Source organism: Fundulus heteroclitus, chromosome 18, assembly GCF_011125445.2.
Source record: "Fundulus heteroclitus isolate FHET01 chromosome 18, MU-UCD_Fhet_4.1, whole genome shotgun sequence".
Classification (NCBI taxonomy): Eukaryota; Metazoa; Chordata; class Actinopteri; order Cyprinodontiformes; family Fundulidae; genus Fundulus; species Fundulus heteroclitus.
The window spans coordinates 13,403,912-13,424,336 of record NC_046378.1 but is presented as its reverse complement, the minus strand read 5'-3'; the positions used below and the strand labels follow the sequence as shown (position 1 = coordinate 13,424,336).

Here is a 20,425-nt window from a genome sequence, read left to right as displayed (position 1 = left end):
GTGGGGCTACTTGTCCTGCCTCTCCATCACTTCTATAAGGATCAACATGGGTAAACATAGGAAACACGTCGCAACTCCGTACGACTCTGGAAGCGCCATGTTTGACTCTTAATTGACATTTTTCATCTTTCATCAATGACAATCCCAACAACAGTTTTAGCTTTATTTAATCACTAAGCACAGTGGCACCCTTTGCATATTCAGTCTACATATTTATCGCACAAACTTGTCGCACATAAAGGCTTTAGTGCGATACATATTTAACCTTACTGTCTTTGTTAGTGCAACGTTTGCGTTTGTTGTTATACGCTCATACCTTCAAAGTTTAACGCCACAAAAAGGGAATGAACAATGTCTGGACGACTGGTGTTACTGTCACCCTGGTTTCCATGCCCTGTGAATCCCTGATCTCCACAGGTGTGCCGTTCACTAATGCCGTGAAGTCCAAGTAAGTTCTGACTGGGTGCTGAGCGCAGCGCCAAAAGCTTCAAATCCAACTAAGAGTCAAGCCTAAGCATTCAAAGACAAACGGGGAGAAACAAAGAGGTTCCAGACACTTGATCGGGGGTTGAGGGTGAATAAAATAAAGCAAGAGCAAAGCAGACAGGAATGCAACTTCCACTCATTACAGGAGAAGCTGCTACTGAGGCGAAGAAAGTCACACGTTTAGCCCAAACGAGCTTCGGTTCTGTGCAGCTCTTGTAAAGCGGCATTACGTGTTGCAGAAAAAAGGTGGCTGTGCATGCCACGAGCAGTCAGCCACCAACACTTGCCCTCTGCACAAAACCGTGACGCGACGCTGAAAGCAGTATATGCGCACAGCGTCCATCTGCATCCAGCGCACCGGTTGAATCTCAAGGAAAGTCAGCATGGCTTTTGTGTTCTTATATCAGATTCCCTTTTACAAATAACTATTCATAGCTCAATAAGCCTCAAACTGTTATCTCTGTGAGTTACAATCGGCTCCAGCGCGCTCACACTGCAACATGCCCCAGAGCCACTTCATCGCACTCAATACTGAGCGAGAATCAATGGAGCGGATGAGATTAATTCTCATATCCCTCTGTACTGTCTCATGAAAGGCTCTTCAGGGCCTCGTCGGATGATGTTAATTACACTTTTTAATCAATTTTCCATTCAGCTGAATCAGTAGAATGGAGGAGCGGGGAGAAGGGTTTTTAAGCGCTAATTGCCTCTAATTATCCTATTGACAATACACGAGTGGATCTGCGCTCGGAGAGCTGCAAGTGTGTTGTTTAGGGGCTTTAGGAAGGCTTGAGCTCTGTCACGTCAAACGGCCAAGAGCTCACGATCTACACAAACAGCCGCTCCAAAGTATCATTTAAACCACTAACCGGCTTGTGTTAGTGCCCAGAAAGACTTTAACTGGAGATTAAATACAAAAACCCATTTAATGTGACTGTTTAAAGACTTCGACCTATGAACATTTCAGTGTTACTCATAAAGTGAGAGGCCCATCTCGTTTTACTTTTTTATTTTTATTTTGCATAGGCTATACAAAGCAACCCAAGATAAAACAATAACAGAAAACAAGAGACATGTGATATTTTGGTCTTATTGATGGCAAGCCAGAGATGCATCGATCAGGCATGGCCAGTAATAATTTCGGGTCTCCTTTGAGGTCTAACCTGCTGATTAGGAAGATTTTGATGACATTACTTTGTCCTGAGGAATATAACAAATACAAGATAAAAAAAAAAGAATGTGCTGGGTGGTTTTTCAATAGTGTTTTTTTTTTGCAACATAAAAGGAAGGGATTATGACATTATCTCAAATTGTGTGTCACAGCATAATGTCCCTGACCATTTTATTGAACTTATAACAAAGTGCTCGCTGTTGATTGATCCGTTTATGGTGGGATCTTTTAGTTTTGATTCATTTAATAAACAGAAAAAAAAACCTGTTCAGTATTTTGACCTGCTGATCACTGATCAGGGCCGAACAACTGAAAACCAGTCAGTCTTTGAGCAACTGAATGGCACATCTGTGTTGAAAACGGCCTAAATGGATGCGACAGTATATTTTTTTCTTCCACCTGACTATCATGACGGTGAACATGATAGTCATGTTCACCGTCAAATATTTGACAAATGAAAGCAAGTACATATAAAAGAAAATTTTTCATGCCCTCTATGGTAAATATTTGTTGATTTCTGCTTTTTTTTTCTTCTCCCGTCCAGTTCATTATAGATTCCTGCAGAAAAATTGTCTTTTTGGGTGACGTAGTAAAGCAGATGAGCGAACAAGAAGCTGAAGTAGGAAAAAGGAGAATCCTCACCTCCACCAGAGTCTGTATTTAGGATAAAAAAATGAAAGAAAAAAGGCTTTGTTTCACTCTTTCCCTCTCTCGCACTCCCTGTTTCTTCCGAGATTGCTCGTAAAGTTTTATAGTAAACAGAACTGGGTCAGAAATGAGAGGAGGGAAGCCAGTTTTACTCTCGTGCTTGTAAAGGCTCGGCACAAACCAACGACCGAGCGCACCTGGAAATTGCCGTCGTTGTAGGACTACGTCCGAATTTAAATCATGCAACAAATAATTCCTGTCCGATCGCTCAGAAAGAGTGCCTTAAATTTGATCCTGGGGGAAGATTTTTTCGCAGCGTAGCCGAGGCCCCGAGTAACTCTGTGAGGCTCTTCTGTGAAAATTCTGGGGGTGGTGCGTGTAACGTGTGGCGTAATCAGCGGTTTCAGACAGAGCTTGGACTCAGCGATTTCTCTGTGGCCGTAAAAAAGACCTGCTGGAATCAGGCGCTGTGTGGCTTTCAACATTTCCAGCTCAGAATGAGGAGCAAGGGGAGTCATCTAAAACCTCAATGAACAATTCACAGCGCTGCACACACACACACACACACACACACACACAGACAAGTACTCCAGCCGAGGTCTGTACGTGGGCAAAAGCCCAAGCACAGGCACATACAGGTGTGTGTGCGCCCACACTCTGGAGACATAATGAAACACTCGACACACTCGCAAAAAAAAAAAAAAAAAAAAAAAAAAAAAGGGCCCCCATGAGCTTAGAGACACAGGGACAGGCACACACCGGCAGAATCTGACAGCGGCTTTACAAGACCACCCCGTTTGGTCTATTCAGTTTTCCAACGCGCAGACGGGCATTGTGAGAGGCTACGGTGTATTTTCGAAAACACCGGCGTCGGCCGGAAGGCTTAAAGACAGCACATTGTGCCGTGTTGTGACAGAGCGTGGTGCTTAACAATCGCCTCATCATAGCCATGTCCGTGACCTGTGGGAGCCTTACAGAGCCACCCAAGCAGAACGGCGGCGCTGACAGCGAGTCGCACCTCGTGTCGTGGGCAGCTCGGGGGGAAAGCGCTCTCCGCTTGTTTGTGTCCGTCTTTTACAAGAGCGGGGAGGCGAGCGGGCATGAAAGAGCTTCTGCTCCTCTTCAGGAGGTCCTCCTGCTATCTCTCTCTCTCTCCCCTGAGACGTACGGAAGATGAGCAGATTGGTTCCTTGGAAACCGATTTATATGTTCTCAAGAGAATAACGCCAACCAAAGGCTAAAAATGAAACAGAATCTAGTATGAGAAGAGTTTATTGAAGTATTTGGATTTAAATCCTAGGAAGTTTCGGCTTCGGTCTCAACGGACGACACAGAACAAACTTATCTAGATGGACCACCTGTGAGACTGTTTTCTGTCCGGGTCAAGCGACGGTGTTCTCCTTACACGCGTCAGGTAAAGTTAAGGCCCCCCCCCCTCTCGTCTTCCTGCATTCAGGAGCCCGTTGGCCACGGGGATTACTGAGCTGAACGGGCCCTCATGTGTGCAGCACGCACCTCGCTATAGCCAGGTGAGCAGCAAAAAGGCGCTTTGGCATTCCTGGCATATCTAGGAGTTTACATCGCCGGCGTGACCGGGAAGTGTGCGGAACTATCACTCCCGGGGGCGGCTGCCTCTGATCGTGCCCTGTGGTCTTTGTGCAGCAAAAAGGCTGCAAACAAATACGGAGGTAAAGCACGCAGAGATAGTCAGGGGAAGAGCCGTGTGTGTCCATGTTTGGGGTCTGTCAGGGCAAGACAAAGAGGGAGAGGCGCTTCTAAGAGTGTGCAGATCGCTAGATCACAACAACGTCATTTCGCAGCACACAGCAGGATGACTATTGGAAAGTAATGATGGCGATTTCTCAATTTGGAACTGTTTAGAAAATGAGCTGGAGTTTAACAAGGCTGATTCATTCTGCCAGGCAGAAGACACACCGACATCTGGGAATGTCAAGACCGAGAAAGACATCCACTTGATTTTTCTCGCCTTCTCTGGTTTCTCTCCCCTCGCGGAGATCAATCTGGCTTCACGCGGCGTTAAGGAGACGTGTCTCCACATACCTGATCATCTATCTGGCACGCTCTCAGGTTATGCTGCGTGGCCGCAGGGGCAAACTGGATGTGCTTCAGCCAGCTCCCTGCGTCTGGCTTGCTGGCATCCACGCAGAACTTTACATGGCCTGACCCGTCCAAGATCTGCAGGGAGAAAGAGAGAGAGATCAGACTTTGATCAGTATCAGACCAGGTTACTGTGTCCAAACACTGCCTAACCACATACCTCCCACTGAAGGCTAGGAGCTGCTTTGTGAGGCAACACACACACACACATGAACAGACACACACAGACAGACACACACACACACACACACACACACTTACACACACACGTACACATTGGAAATAAAGAGAAATACACACTCATAAAAGCTGCACAAAAAAGTGCATACAGTAAATAATAGAGGGGAGGAGAAAAAATGTAATTAAAATGATCTACAAATAATTTTTTATTTTAATTGAAATAATTAAAACAAAATATTTTAAATATGTTTCTCCTCCCTAGGAACAACAACCGAAGGGTTACAATTCAATAACACACAACAAACTCAAAATAGTTAAAAAAAAATACAGGGCAAAGAATGGTGATAAAAAAAAACGTTTTTTGTTAATTAATTTAGATTTGTAAATCTGAATTAGTTCAACGAAAATAACACAAAAAACGAAATACAACAAAAAATATCATCAAAAGATGGATAAAAAATTACAAAAGCATTACTTTCCATTTCTATATTAATTTAATTTCAAACCAAACATCAAGCTACATCTAAGACTGCTTTCATTCGAAGAAATGCATTTACAAAATTGCACTCATTTAGTTTACAACAAAGACAACAACAGACGTTATTAAAACAATGAAAACACTAAAACAAACAACGCACAAAAAAAAAGAGCCTGCTCTGCTCCCATTCGTTCACTTCTATAGAAAAAGCTGTAGAGATATACCATACATAAAAAATTAACAAAATAAATCAGGCAAATTATCAGGCTGCAGTGAGGGTAAATGTTACAAGCATTAAATGATGAAACGCTTCTTTTATAAATGCTCCTAGTTTCTGCAGAGCGGCTGTAAAATTTGCAGCGAGGCAAATGAACTGCAGGAAGCCGCCGAGTGATAAGAATTATGAAGACAAGCCGATTGTTAGGATGCAAAACAGAACCTCTTCCAGGGTCACAAATCTGCCTCAGCGCCTTTGTGTTAACCTGCGACTGAATAAATATTTTGCTCATAAAAAAAAAGAAAAAAAAAAGCCCAGGGTTGGCAATCAAGAGTGGGATCTTGCGCGATTCGAATGTGAACAATAAAAAGTTTAGGATAAAAATGATCAGCGAGCAAATAAACTGCCATTTCATATTAACGATCAGTGCGTTATAAAAAACGATGTTTTCCAAGAAGGAAATTATGAATCATCTTACCGTCGAAAGTCGTGTTACAGCCCGACGATGAGTGAGGGTGATTAAAACTCCGATAAAGAAAAAAAAAGTCAAAATAAAAAGTTGTGATGTAAGTAGGATATATATATAAAAAATAACTAGCACTTGTTTTGGCCGCGGTCGCTTCTCCGGCTCTGTGGCATAGCGGTGCGTCTCAGCGCCTCTCGGCTCTCCGCAGCCTCGCAGGACTCTCCGCCGGGTGCGCTCTCGGGCAGCGCGCCGCCTGCGCTTGGCTCACAGGAGCGAAATCCGGACAGCGCTGCTCCGCTCTCTCGCCGTCTACGCAGACATCGCGGCACGGAACTGAATCTCATCCGGGCGCATCAGCCCGCTGCTAAACTTTTCACTGTGTCTGCTCTTCTGCTCGGCTCGTCCTCTCCTCTTGTCACCCCTCCTGTCCTGACGCGCCCAGGTGTCTTTCAGTAAGCCATTCAACTTTTCATTTTACCCTTCCTCTCCCCCCCCACCACCCACCCCCCCTTTCTTCCTCAGACAGCTCGGGATGTGTCGTCTGTGTGACAGCAGGGGGAGATTTCTGCAGGCGGACAGTTTGCACGTTGTTCCTGATTCTGCTCAAATAAAGAGGGGGTCCCGCGCCTCCGTCTCCATCCTTTTCCCCCCAAGGAGAGTCAACTCGGATCGCGGGGGTCTGTCTGTGCACCCCCCCCCCCCCCCCCTGCACCACCACTACTATCGGAAGAGACGCAGCTCCGCAGTAAATTTTAAAGTGACAGGGGCCCGGGGTTGGAGAGGGTGAGCGGGGTCAGGGAGAGGTCGCGATGGGGGCTTATGAGAGGGATGGACTCCACGCACACACACACACACACACAGTCAGCCACACTTTAATGATTTAATATCCACGTGTTCCCAAACTTTTTTTTTTTCATCCCCCTTGAAGGATTTTATGTTATTATCCACCTTAAAATCCCAACCTAAACATGTTGTTTAGCCTAATAAAAACCATAACATCGGTGTCAGTATAAATTAATGAATAAATAGATTTATCAGAATCCAGTAGTGAAAGACAAACAAAAACAACAATAATAATAACAACAACAAAAAACCCTGAAACAGGTGGTTCTTTTTTTTTTTTGGTTTGTTTGTATATATAATTGAATTGAAATTAATTTTTTAATTGATTTTCTTTTACTGTTTATAAAAGTGAACAAAACCACAAAATCACTGGTAAAGATAATCTTAAAAGTTGCTTTTCTTTAAGTCGAACATTGCGCCAACCAAGGATATAAGCTTCACCATATGACGTTGTTTCCCTTATTTGGTAAGGGTGGGTCTTGACATCGGGCTAAAAACTGCAACAACCAATTAATACATGAATACTAAGTCCGAAAGTCAGCAAAGTTTTAGATATCTGTTTATTTTTCTTAAGCCTTTTTGTTTAGCCATGAAAAATTACACGCACAATTTATAGAGTGTACAGATTTGAAGTGCGCAGAAAAACAGAACTATTGTGTACTTTGACTATCGGTGGCACTGTCTGGGAACATGGGGTGTGTGTGTGTGTGGGGGGGGGGGGGGGGGGGACAAAAAAACAGCGGGTGATTTTGTTTTCATAATGTCACACATGAAAAGAAAATCAAATCCCATTTTATTTTCTAATAACCTGCTGTTGACCCCAAACAGAAAAATACCTTGTGTTTTATTTAACATTTTGTATTTCAGAATTATTTTATTTATTTATTTTTTATTTGTGGTTTGGTAATCACTTACCAAAACTTGCTCACTCCCTCTCCTCTTTTAAAGTTTTGTTTATAAATGATGTGGCCTATAAACGATTAGCTGACCAGGGGGGCCACGTCCCCCCTCATCCCTCATGTTGGATGCCCCTGTTGATTTTTGCCTCCCCTTTTAGGCTGAACTTGTTCTTGTTCTTGTTCTTCCAAGAAGCATCCATACAAGTTAGAACAATGCATAAAAGTAGAAGAGTTATATTTCAAAGCCAGCTCTTTTTGTATCAGGGGAGCAATTTAACAACCACAGACTTAAGTATTCCTGTTAAAAACCTCCAGGAAACTCCATATGGACCATTAGAACCCAATTTTTTCAGAGACATTGACCTAATCACCTGTTGTTTTTTTTCTCGTTTTTCTTGGCAGTTAATTCTCCCCTTCGTTCGCTTTGCACAAAAAGTTAATGAGCTCTTTCAAATATTTAAGTCTTTCAGCTTGAAAGAAAAAAGAGAACGGGAAAGGGGAAAAAAAGGTCTGAATGTAACAAATAATAATAATAAAAAAAAGCTTTATTCTTGGTTCTGGCTCATCAAGACAGGACACGAAAACTTGATTTTATGGAGATGTCCTGTCATTTAAAGCTGGAGCTCAAATCAGCACCAGAGTTGGATAGTTATAGCGCTAATAATAAAAACATCCTCCTTGTTGGCGAGTTTATTAAGGAGCCCATAAAGCCGGAGGAAGAGGATGATGAGAGCAGATGATGATGGATAACTCCTCACTCTGTGACATTGACCTTTCATCCCCGATAATCCCCATTGTTTTCCTCCCCTTTTTTTCGTGAAATACCAGGGCAAAAATGCAGTAAGGACAGGATAAAAATCATGTGTGAATAAGGCAGGGGCCCCACCACCGATTCCCATCGTGTCGCGCTCCTTGAGAACTGCAGGAGAGACCCCCGGTCCGCCCAGTCATTGATTTCCTGCCTCTCCTCGTCTTGTCCATTGTTGGAAGCCTTTTTAATTTAGCCATAAATTGGGAAGGCTCAAGTCGAATGAGCTGTTCTATTTTCTTCCTGTCAGGATGAGGGATTTGTTTTATGATGCATTGTGTATTAAATACAAGTAATCTGGGAAAGTGATTGCGCCGGCGGCCTCTCCAGGTCTGATCGAGGATCCCTGATAGGGGAGAGCGGTCTGAGGGGCGTTTTGGTCTCTTTTCTTTTTCTCTCCCGCAATTTCTTCTTGAAAAAAAAAAAAGGGTGGAAATGTTTGAGGATGAACACACGGGCTTTGTGGTATCGCAGAGGGTAAAGAGGGTAGCCTGCGGGGGGGGGAGTTGCGCTTCTTTGCCTGGTCAGGAGATGGCGTGAGCAACTGAACTGCAACTTTGAGCGCTTCTGTGCTGCATTTGAACATCTGAAGATGACAGTGTGATACAGGGAAAATATTAATGGTTTCAATTTGTCAGCGCTCTGAGGCAATCACGGCGTTCCGTCATCACAGCCACAGAAAACAAACTCAGTCAGAAAGATCTTTTTTTACTTCAGCGCTTGGTGCACTGGCCCGACGGCAGCATTTCATCTCCCGTCTTATCACAAGGAGCTCTGACTTATACATCGTTAAAAGCACATTTTCCACCATAATAGGTATTAGATATTAAAACGAGTCAAAACTGAAACAAATATTTCAACTTGTAAATGGTAATTGAAGAACAGGGTTAGCCGTTTTCTCGTTTGTTCTTGCAAGAACTGTGCACCACGGAAACATCCCAACAATAACCGATCCTATATCAAATCAAAGCATAAGAAGAATCCTCGACATGGGTCATTTTCATTTTAGAAATGAATCACTGAGAAAGGTAAAGATCTATGAACATGATGGACACTAAATCAATGGCAGATCTTAGCTGGTGTTGCTGGAATAGAATTAAAATCACTTTTCTAATTCAGTAATGTTTCATGTTTTAATAGCAATCAGGTTATCATACTTTGCTTGTTTTAAGCATGGAGGACAAACCAGAGGACATCATGTGGGGAAACAGTTCAGGCACTTGTTAGTTGGGACGCTACTACTCAGGAGGACCCAGCAGAGGGGTCTGCTGTGATAAAGGACATCCTCTGTATCCTCGGCGTGCACAAATCACTGCACATGCACTGTTTCCAAACTGTGCAGATGTTTTTCTTAATGTGTTTTGAATGTTTTCTCTGCATTAGGAATATACAGTCCCTAGCTTGCACGACTCATTTCAGCAAGCTAAGGAAACAAGTTGTTTTTTTTTTTCAAGGAGCATGCCAGTCAGCTTCAGAAAATTAAATATGAGAGTCTCAGATGTATCGCTGTACCAAATGCATAGGATATAGACGTGCTTCTATAATTCATGAGGAAACTGTGAGTAATTTGAATAGCAACTGAATAACGCAGGAAGTATTTAGAATAATTTATTTACAGTACCTGTGTGTCTGCTTACAGAAAAAGCAGAAACAGCGTCTCATCTGTACCTTGTCTACGGATGTTTTATTCTCAGTTGAGTTAACCTGGGCCCAGTTCATCTCAAGTGCAATTAAGTGAATTAAAAGATGATACAGTAAAGAAATCTATTTTTTTGTCAGTAGAATTATTGTTTTTTCACTCTTTTTTCAGCTGCCATATCTCAGTTTGTAGTCCACTCTAACAAGCAGCTCTCTGATTCCTAATGAGAAATTGACACTTTCTCCCTTCCAAGCGCAGAACATCCGCAACAAGGCGTCAGATTGTCAGATGGGACATGAAACATCCAGTTGTGTGCGCGCTTGAACGTGGCAATCCGCTGAACTTGACGCTGCAAAGCAACATAAAACCGATGGGCTGGATTTAAAACTCTTGTTCATTTAATGAGGCGGGAGACCGATTTGCAGTGGCGCTGCTCTAAATCGCGATTCAGATTAGCCATAAACGCTCCCATACATCCTGATGTGCGCAGATGAAACACGTCTAGTTTTTTTTCTTTCTTTCTCCGCCTTAATCTAAATTACGTCGTGCTTTTGTCACCGCGGTCGTGACGCGCCGAACCGATCGGTGTGGAAAAGCTGTTTATCGAAGAATTATACAAAGCGAGCGCGCAGAGGCTTCAGGGTGCGTTAGTTGCGACTGTATCAGGGCGCGCAGCATTTCATACTTGTTTGGGAGGAGTTCTTTACAGCATGCTGCACCTTGATAAACGCAGAGGCTTTAAAGTGCTGTGAAATCATCCAAATGGGGTCGAACGTCTCAAATGCGTATTTTGCTTGCGGCTTTTCTTGTTTATTTTTCGGGCGCTCGATCACGCACAAAAAAAAAAAAAAAAAAAAAAAAAAAAAAAAAAAACGGCAATCCATTCATGAATGCAGATCATTTTTATGTTTGTTCAAATGCTTTCATATTTTACTTGGACTGAGGTGCAGCTTTACATGGGCCCTGTTTTTTATTTGTAACTCTTTGGATAGCTTTGAAGCAATAATCGTCTGGTGCGCAAAAAATGATTTGGGCGAAGTCGGACGGGACAGGCTGGAGAGAGAAAAAAAAAAAAAAGGGGGGGGGGGGGGGATGGTGGAATTCCCGTGTGGGTTGCAAACTGACTCCAGCACAGTGAGTGAGCTGCAGGGCCTCCGTACGCCGCTGCAGCCGAGGGGCCACATGGAAACACTGCTGAAGGCCTCGCTCGGCGCATTCCTGCACATCCTCCAGGAGAGTGAAAAGAAAGAAAGAAATATATATCGCAGCCAAATCTACATGAAATAGGTCCAGCCATTCACAGCCAGACCTCCTATTGACACAGACGAAAAGCTGCATTAAGTCTCCATCACGAGTCTCTTCCCCCCCTCCACCCCCACCCATTTCTCAGCGAGGTGTATTTAGCTTAAATGTGAGCCCCCCAAATCCAACCCCCCCCCCAAGTGGTGGGAACTTATTCAATGCGCAGAATGAACGGTTTGCACAACACTCTGCGACTTATTCTTTAATTAGCACATCCATCAGCCGCTAGGAGCTCACAATGCCTTAAGTGTGCAACCTTGAGGCCCTGTATTAAAGGATAAGACCGGGTGTCCGCATATCCCAATTAGCATTAAAACACAGCGGAGGAAATGAAAGGAGAAAATGTAAATAAAAAATTTCCTCGGCTCTGGAAGCGGGCCTGTTGTGAGCGGCGTGTTAATCTCCACCTCGGTAATTTGGTATTGCGGGAGAAGACAGAAGCCCTGCTGCTGTGGCCTGCACTTCATAAATCACTTCTTTATGTGGACAAGGTCAGCACCCCCTTCTCTCCCCCTCTCTGTTCCTCTCTCTTGCTCTCTGCTGCTGCTGCTGCTGCAGTTGGCCCCTCCCGGACCCGCCGCCATGTTTACCCGGCCGCCCGGGAGCCCCCAGGACCAGAGCAGCTCACTTCTAATTACTTTGGATTATTTTCATTTGCCGGAGGTCAGCCAGGCATTCCGGCAGAGTCGCAGAGAGGGATGATTCCTTGACAAATTCTTCTGCCTTTCAGGAACAAGCCTGCCGTGTTCGCTGAATTAGTACACGTTGCCTGTCTCTGCCCTTTGACAACTTCCTGCAGACCTCCACCAGCATCTCTTAGGGTCAGAAGCAGCAATGTGGCTTCATTTCTTTATTCCAAAGTGTTTGTTTTCAGAATAAGAAAATAGTTGGAAAACAAATTATACTACTGTCAAATTAGTGAAAATGCCCTTTAGATTTTGTAATTTCTACTGTTTCTAAAATATTAATTTATTCATTGTTGAATATTAATATCTTTGGATTTTTAAAATGTTGCTCTATAGCCGCAGACAACTTTAATTGATACCTGTATCAGAACAAATCTCAAACAACTGCAGAAATCTGTGCTGCAATAGCAAATACTCAAGAGTTCACAGAATTAAAGGCAGTCCCAGTAAAGAGTTGAAAACTCTTTACTGGAACTGAAAACATTGAAAACATTGAAATACATTCATTTTTTTCTGCTGTAACATAATCTTAAACTGTAAAATAACAATTAAAAACATCCAACCATAACATTATATGCACTGAATTGGTGAAATTAAATATCATGTCAAGAAATGGTTGTTTTCTTTATAAAAATTCCCGAGCCACCCTTATTGGCAAGCATGCCATTAATACACTCACGACAGGACTTAGTCATCTGAACCATTTCAAAACTTTGAAGCCTGGAGAGGAATCCGATCAGACCTAATGTTTTTATGAGATTCATATGGGGAGACAGAGATAGAAGAAAGTTTATTTGGGGTATTTTAAACCAATATTGGGTTTACCCGTACACCTAGCATAGTTATCCTATTAAAAAAGAACCCAATTATAATACTTCTGCCAGAGGCCACCATAAGCACACGTTCTTTAAAAATGTTCTGGTATTTCAAAGATATAGATATATTATTTTAACAATGCCACATGCTCTGACCAGATTTGCAGAATATTTGGAGCTGAAACAACCCCACAGCATCACAGAGCCTCCACCATGCTTTACAGTTTGTGCAAGGTACGCCACAACCACTGGGAGGGCTTGTGTGTTTAAGGTACATTCCTAACGTCATCCCAAACAACGCAACACTAATTATCCCCAAAAAGTCGGGAAAACTCAGCATGCTCACATTTCAGATGGTAGGACTGAAAAAGTTTTTCCCTCAGAATCTAAAGCATGGCATCTAATGGCTATTATGGAGACTCGTCGACAACACCAGTCAGCTCTGGAGACTTTGTACCTCCCTTAGCATCCTGATCATTTTAGTGTTAATGCCATAATAAAACGTTTTAACCATTGATGGCAATTTGGATTTTTTTGTAAAAAAAAAATCTCAATGTGAGAATATGCTACTGCAATTACATTATAGACTCCTTAAGATCTTTCCAGAGGTGCCGTAATGTATCTGTTGAAGAAATTCACAGGCGTGTACGAGGGTGGGATCGAAACAGCAGCAGGGTATACTGATAGCATTTTCAGGTCCGACTTTTCATCTTCCTCTTGATAAAATGAGAAATATAAAAATGCAGACCACGAACTAAAGATGAACGGATAGTCACGCTGTTGTCTGAAGGGGGGGTGGAGACTTCGACATGGCTAAGGAAAAACTGGGGTCTTTCAGAGAAAGCTGGAGAGGTAAAGTCGGAGGGCGAGTTGCATGAGTGACGTATGCAGACTCCGGTAATCGTAGACACTTCCTCCGTAGAGCCTCGGCACACAGGCCTGCACTGTATGTGGGCTACTGGGTGCGATAAAGCCGCACAAGAGTCAAGAGGTCACGTTTTCCAAGCATAAATTCAGCGGGCATGCAGCTCCTATACATACAGAGACAGAGTGGAAACTCAAACAACTCAATGCAGCCTTGCAGTGGAGAAACGGGGACGTAATCAGAGCATGTTGCTTTTGTGCCATAAGGAGAACAAATTGGCTCTACGGTGCTCATAGATATAATCTCTATGAGACCGTTTTTTTTTTTTTTAAACATCCGAGAGGTAAAGTGGTACACGGCCGCTTCAGATGTTCAAGTGATGGACATTTATTATGTTTCTTGAGTTCTCTTCTCAAGTTTAAAGTCAGCTCTCTGCAGTAATAGTGTGACAACTTGCCTTTCATGCCCCGTGTCCAACTGGAGGGCTAATATTTTAATGATGTTGGATGTCAGACCCAGAGGATATGCCAGTTGAGGGTGGACAGGACACAACGGGGCCATATTGGTTCAGTAACAACAGGGAAAATGCAGTCCTTTAAGGAAAGAGAAAAACCCGGAGATATTGTAACGATGTAGGGATGCAGATTAAAAGTGTAAAGCGATTGCATTCTGTTGACAGCTGATGAACAACGGAGTTGTTCATAAACACTTTCACAGTTCTCTGTAGCAATTTTACTGGGTGCTTCACGGCTTTTAGAAAAAGAAGAAGAAGAGAAAGCGGCTCACGTTGTCTGACGTTAAGAAAATATGTGGTTAAAACGGCAATGAGACATGACAGCATGTTCTGTGCAAAGCGAATGAGGGGGAAAATAAACATGACCATGTACACACCAGACATGCTGAAAAAAAAAAACACGGTATATGAGAGGCCCTCAGTCGTCTCAAATCTATTTTAGGAGCTGCTTGTTATCTCACAGACTAAACTCTGGTTTGTTTGCTTAATGTCTATTGATACACCTGGAAAGATGTATAGGCAATGATCAGACCCTGACTTATCCCTGTTCTTTGAATATAACAGAGAGTCTATACTTGATTATTGATTTGTGATGAGGCATCATGGCTAACATATTTCAGATCAAGATGAATTCGGTATTGTCAAACACGTCTGTTGTCAGAATCCATTAAGCATAAACCATTATTTTGAGCTTTGAATATAAAGTTGCACGTTCTAAGTTTCACCTGCATCGATGTTTGAGACTCTTCTTTTGAAGTAACAAAGGAAGTGATGCTCGAGTTGTCCCGTTATTGGCAGAGGTGGTCAATAAGGACTTCTTGCCACCTTTTTTGGAATAAAAAGGAATCAGTGACAGAGTGGTGGACAAGCTGGAAACAACTTTTTTTTAACAATGTGAGAATCCCTTAATTGGGTAACGTTTAGTTGCTCAGATTAGCATCTGCTGAGGAACTTCGTACTATTGTTAAAGCAGAATGCCATTTTGACGGACCACATTTGATCGTCTTCTGGCCAAATTCTAAAACATTTAGATGAATTTATGTTGAACTAGGCACATTCACTTTGTAAAACTCTCTGTGGCATCTCTGCATTTGGGGCCAGTGGGGCGTGGCCAAACACGATGTCGCTCAGGAGCACTATGCTCGCTTCAAATAATCAGTGGAACAGGATAGATTTTATAGAGTAATATTGTATAAACATTTGCGTAAATTTATTTTAGTCTTTGCCAGAATGCTGACAAAGTCATCTTGAGGCGCCCTGAATTTGGGCCCAGCCCATCAACGTTTGTTTAAATTATTAACATCTGAAATCGGAACACTCCCTCAGTAGACAGCAATGGGGCACAAACACTACAGCCCCAAGTTTAGATCATCCAATGAAAATACTAAAATTGCACACGTTACGTCTACGTTCTTGTTGGATAGTGTGCACCCATCTGATGTTGGTTATCCTCACCAGCTACCAAGATGGAAAAAAAAATTATAAGGTAGTATTTCTGATGAAGAGCACTTTAATGTTTAGGACCTTACCAACTAGTGGACTTTCACATCTACAAGCTGGGAAGGTCAAAACCCATTCTTTAAATACAGAGTGCTTATTGAGCACTTTGACCAGATGAAAATATCGACCTGCATCCTTTCTTTTCAAGAAATGAACAATTTCACTGAAGTCGAGTTATGTGTATCACAGAATAATTAGTTGCTGCTAATAGGGATTAAGCTTTTGTGCCCCACCTAACTTATCATGGCAGAGACACCACTGAAAACTCTTTAAGTTCATAAAGCATATATCGCCACAAAATTTTTTAAAAACATTTAAATAAAATAAAAGGAACTATATTTAAAAATGTGTTTGCCATTTGGACCACATAAGAGTCATGCAACCTTAGAACCTGTGATATTTGGACTGGTCAAGCCTGGACTAAAGTAGTCTACAGTGATGAGGTATTGTTGGAACACAATCTTGGAGCTGTGAAACTTTTTGAAGAAAATCCAGATTTTTATTAAATTCTCATTTCATCTTCTCCTGGACCCAATACTATCTTGTCCTTAGAGGTGAATAGGGCTTTACCCTTTTTTTAGCTGTTATCCCAGTGAATAATAACACAGATAACCATCTTGCAAAACCACAAATTTGCGTCCATCCAACATATTTACAAGCAGATCCCTTTTCAGTAGCTGCGATATATTTAGTTTTGTCTTATTTGTGGCAGACCTCTTCTTGAAAGCTTCCTAAGATTTCCAGCATTGCTATTAATGTAAGTCAAGCCGGATTTGATGGAGTAAAAGAAGAACGAGCAGCTCCCACATTATGCGGGGACACAGAGTGGCTCCCATTAAAAGCTTCAATGGCATCAAAGAGGCCCCTGAGTTACACTGGGATTATATTTAACCATGGTGAGAGTTGCTCTGCTGAGCACAGGACATATGTTGATGTTGCCCTAAAAACAGCTTGCCCCAAACATCGCTCCAAACCAGAGCTCTCGGGAATGTTCTCCCTACAGGAACACAAAATTGGACACAAAATGAAATCCATAAATGTATTTCATCAATCAATTCCATGGCAGACATGAAATGATTGTTGTGTAATTACGGCAACTGTTACAGTCCCCCCCCCCCCCTGCAATATCACCTTTCCTCACAGCTTTTATGAGTGCATCACTAAGGGGAGCATCAAACAACCTGCAACCAACATTCACTGTAAATTAATTGAATCTTTGTTTTAGCTAAGTTCTTTTTGAAACTAATCTAGTTAATGCTAAATTTCAGCTTTGATTAACATAAATCTATGCAAACACCAAAAACAGACACACTGAGGTCAACGAAAGTTTCCCATGACTGCCAGTACGTTTCTCCAGGAGAATTACACGTGAAACAGTCTCAGTCGTTCAATCTGGCTTGAACCACCAGATATGTTGATCAATGCTCCCCAGGTTTTATTCAATTCCAAACCAATCAGTCCGGTGTCACACACTTTTGGGTTAATATTCGAACCCCGAGGCCCAACACCAGGTAAAGATAAATCAGCTTTTATGATGGGTTGTTATGGCTTTTATAGCACTGGAGTTGTGAGGGACTGATTTGGGGATCAATCACCTGCAGGTGTCTGCCTGCAGCTCGGCCGTTGTGAGGATCGATCGAAGATCTAGAGCTGTGGTGATGGAATAGAGGTGTATTTCTGTGTGTGTGTGTGTGTCATTGAGATTGGGTGGAGTTTTAAGGAATGTCTATGTGCCCAGAAAGGCAAGTGTGTAAGTGAGAGAGAGAGAGACAAAGTGATGAAGGTGTGTAAGTGTGTGTGCAGCAGACACAGAGAGATATATCTGCAGCTGTAGTGGTGATGAAGAGCTGCTGGACTATGACCAGACCATCTCAGCTCATATTGGAGTCCACCCCGCCTGCGTGCTCTCTCTAAATCCACTTCTTTATCTAGATGGCACTTTGGAAAATCTCATTGTCACACAACATTTAACAAAGACAAAAGTCTCAGGCAGGCAGCTGGAGATGACTGGCCTGACAGCTAGTGTGCGGAGTATTCTTAAACAACCTCTTTCACTCTCGCCTTGCCGCGTTTTCCCTCGGGAGAGGCCCGACAGCACGGGCAAAAAAATCTGCCAAGACGCATAAAGTTGCCTGCATGCACGCAGATGGCACGAGCGCCCATCAGCCCACGAACAAATTAAGGGAACTGAGGTTTGTCAGTTTTGCTCTTTTCAGCTCCCTTTCCCTGGGCACGCTGTTTATGCGCATTCAACATCTTACTCGGACTGTTGGATGGCCGTTTCCTTCGCGCTGTCGGCGGAGCCCGGCTGAAACAAAAGAGGCAGAGAGCGGGGCCCGCAGCTCCCTGAATCGGAGGAAGTTGGTGCTGATTACGCTGCCACTGAAGAAGAATTCCGATCCTATTAAAACATACGCTGGCTGCCAGCTCCAAACCATGCAGCAGAGCTGTGGGATTGTGAAAAACACGCGGCCCCACCCTGTGTGCCCTCTCCTTGCCCAGGATAAACAGACACAAATCTCTTCGTGGATGATATTTTGTCCCTTTCCTTTGATTTCATTCGTCAGCCTTTATCCCATTTATTTTTCTATATCTTGTCTCATATTTATATTACCCCCATTGCCCTCTGCTTGTAGACATACACTTACTGGCTACTTTATTAGGCCCCAAAGAAATGCTTGTTAGCATAAATACTAACTCAGCCGATGACACGACAGCAACTTAATGCATTTAGGCAACTACACATGCTGAAGACGACTTACTGGAGTTCAAACCTATCATCAGAATAGAGAAGAAACTGATTTAAAAGTAAATTTTCAACATGGCATGATTGTTGATGTCAAACAGGCTCGCCTGATTATTTTGGAACCCGCCGATCTACTGGGTTTTCACAAATAACCGCCTATCAGGTTTACAGAAGGTAGTCAGAAAAGGCAAAAATATTCTGAGTTGGGGAGATATGGGGACAAAAATGGCCTGGTAATGGCCATAAGTTTACCAGAAGTTAGGCAGACTGGTTGGTAATGTTAAAGACACAAATAACTCCTTGTTACCACTAAGATACCTGGGATACTATCTCTGAGCACACAGCATGCCAAACCTTGAAGCAGAGGATCACCCCAGGTGCCGCTCCTGTGAGTTACAAACAGGAAACCAAGTTGCAATTTATACACCAAAACTGGACAATGACTAACTGGAGAAACGTCTGGGCCAATAAGTCTGAATCTCATCAGCAACATTCAAATGGTAAGGTCAGAATTAGTCACAAGCAACATGAAAGCATGGATCCATTTTGCCTTACGTGAACAGTTCAGTCTGATGGCGTGAGGGGCCAATTCTGCACTGTCTAAGGCCATTGCTTATCAGCAGGTTGTTGCTGACCATCACTGTTTGACTTCAGTGTGCCCATGTTCTGATGGCCACTTCCAGCAGGACAATGTAGCATGTCACAAAGCTCGCATCTTCTGAAACTGCTTTCTCAAACACGACAGTGAGTTCACTCTGCTCCCATGTGGGGCTCCTTTTCGGTGTTTTGTAAGGGCGGTTTTACGTCGCAGGTGCGCAGCCGAAAAATCTGCAGCAGCTCTGTGGTGCTGTCATGTCAATGTGGACCAACATTTCTGAAGAATGTTCCTTACACCTCGTTGAATCTATGTCACTAAGGCAAAAGTGGGCCCACCCCCAGTGGGCGCCGTGGCCAGTGAGTAGAAAAGCAGGAGAGTCTTGGTAGAAGGAGAGGACGGAGCACTTTCCCTGTCCTTCCCTGATGAATTCCTTCACAGTTTTTTGTTTACAAGACACAAGTGGAGGTAATTCACCATTGAGCCTAAGAGAGGACGTACACACTGCCGACATCCTCATAGAAGGAGAAGAATTCGATTTTTGTTTGTTTGACAGGAGTACCGTCTCCCTGCTTCACAGGAAGGACCCCCATCCATCCAAGCTGGGGCATGACCCCAGCAGCTCTCCCCGATCTTCTCTCTCTCTCTCTCTCTCTCTAGTGCCAGCACATAATAAGTAAACGAAGAGTCTCTTCAGGACAACAGGAGACAAACAAGCTTCTCAAACACTGCGGGAATGGCAGTTTGAACTGATGTCAGCTTGTGTATGTGATGTTACCCATCACAGTGTGTTTATACGTGGCCGTGTGCTGAAGATACACACGGAGCTGAGATGGAGGGCTGGGTTACAGCTTTTAAGCCTGTATATCTTAGTTTGAGTGGCAGTCCTTGGCCAAATTTCGCCAAGAGAGGCAGACCGTTCGCATCCGAGCAAGAAGCAGGTCAATGTAGAGGTGTCCGCTCTGATTCTCCTCCAGCGTTCTGTCGTGTGTCCTGTTTGTTTATTTCTCTCCGTGATTATCGTCACTGTGCAAGAAAAGACTACAAGGGGAATACTGGCAAAGGAGGGCAGAATGGGATCGAGACAGTGGATGTAGAGGGGGCTATAAAGCCTCCAAGGTAAGTATGGGGTTTTGGTGAGTGCTCAGGGGTTGGTGGTGAGGTCTGCACGTAGAGAGGGCCCTGGTGTAATCTCAGTGCTGAATAGACGGAGCTCCTAATAGAATCTTGTCGTCCGGCTGCCACCGAGAGAAACAAGAGCTGTAATGGATGGGCTCGGCTCTGGCTCCCACTTTCCCCCCCGTGACCCCTGCGCTGGTCAGAAGTAAGAGCTAAAGAAGCATTGTAGCCCCAGGCCTGATTGAATGGGGAGGGAGGGAGGTGACGGTGGCGGTGGCGGTGGTGGCAGTGGCGGTGAGGGGGCGGTGGGCTAGCTGCGCTGATAGACCA

The 20,425-nt window shown here is 43.5% G+C and overlaps 1 protein-coding gene across 15 annotated transcripts in view; it reads right to left on the bottom strand.

Annotated features, from left to right (window-relative positions):
• Positions 1-20,425, bottom strand: part of mecom (MDS1 and EVI1 complex locus) — a 107,360-nt gene that overhangs the window by 28,923 nt on the left and 58,012 nt on the right. For 14 of the 15 annotated variants that reach the window (XM_036149574.1, XM_036149580.1, XM_036149576.1 and 11 more), the window contains exon 2: positions 4,367-4,501. The gene's annotated coding sequence lies outside the window, so the exon portion shown is untranslated. Of the gene's footprint in view, positions 1-4,366; positions 4,502-5,776; positions 6,029-20,425 lie in introns of those variants that run through there. The other variant, XM_036149587.1, reaches the window with a different exon arrangement.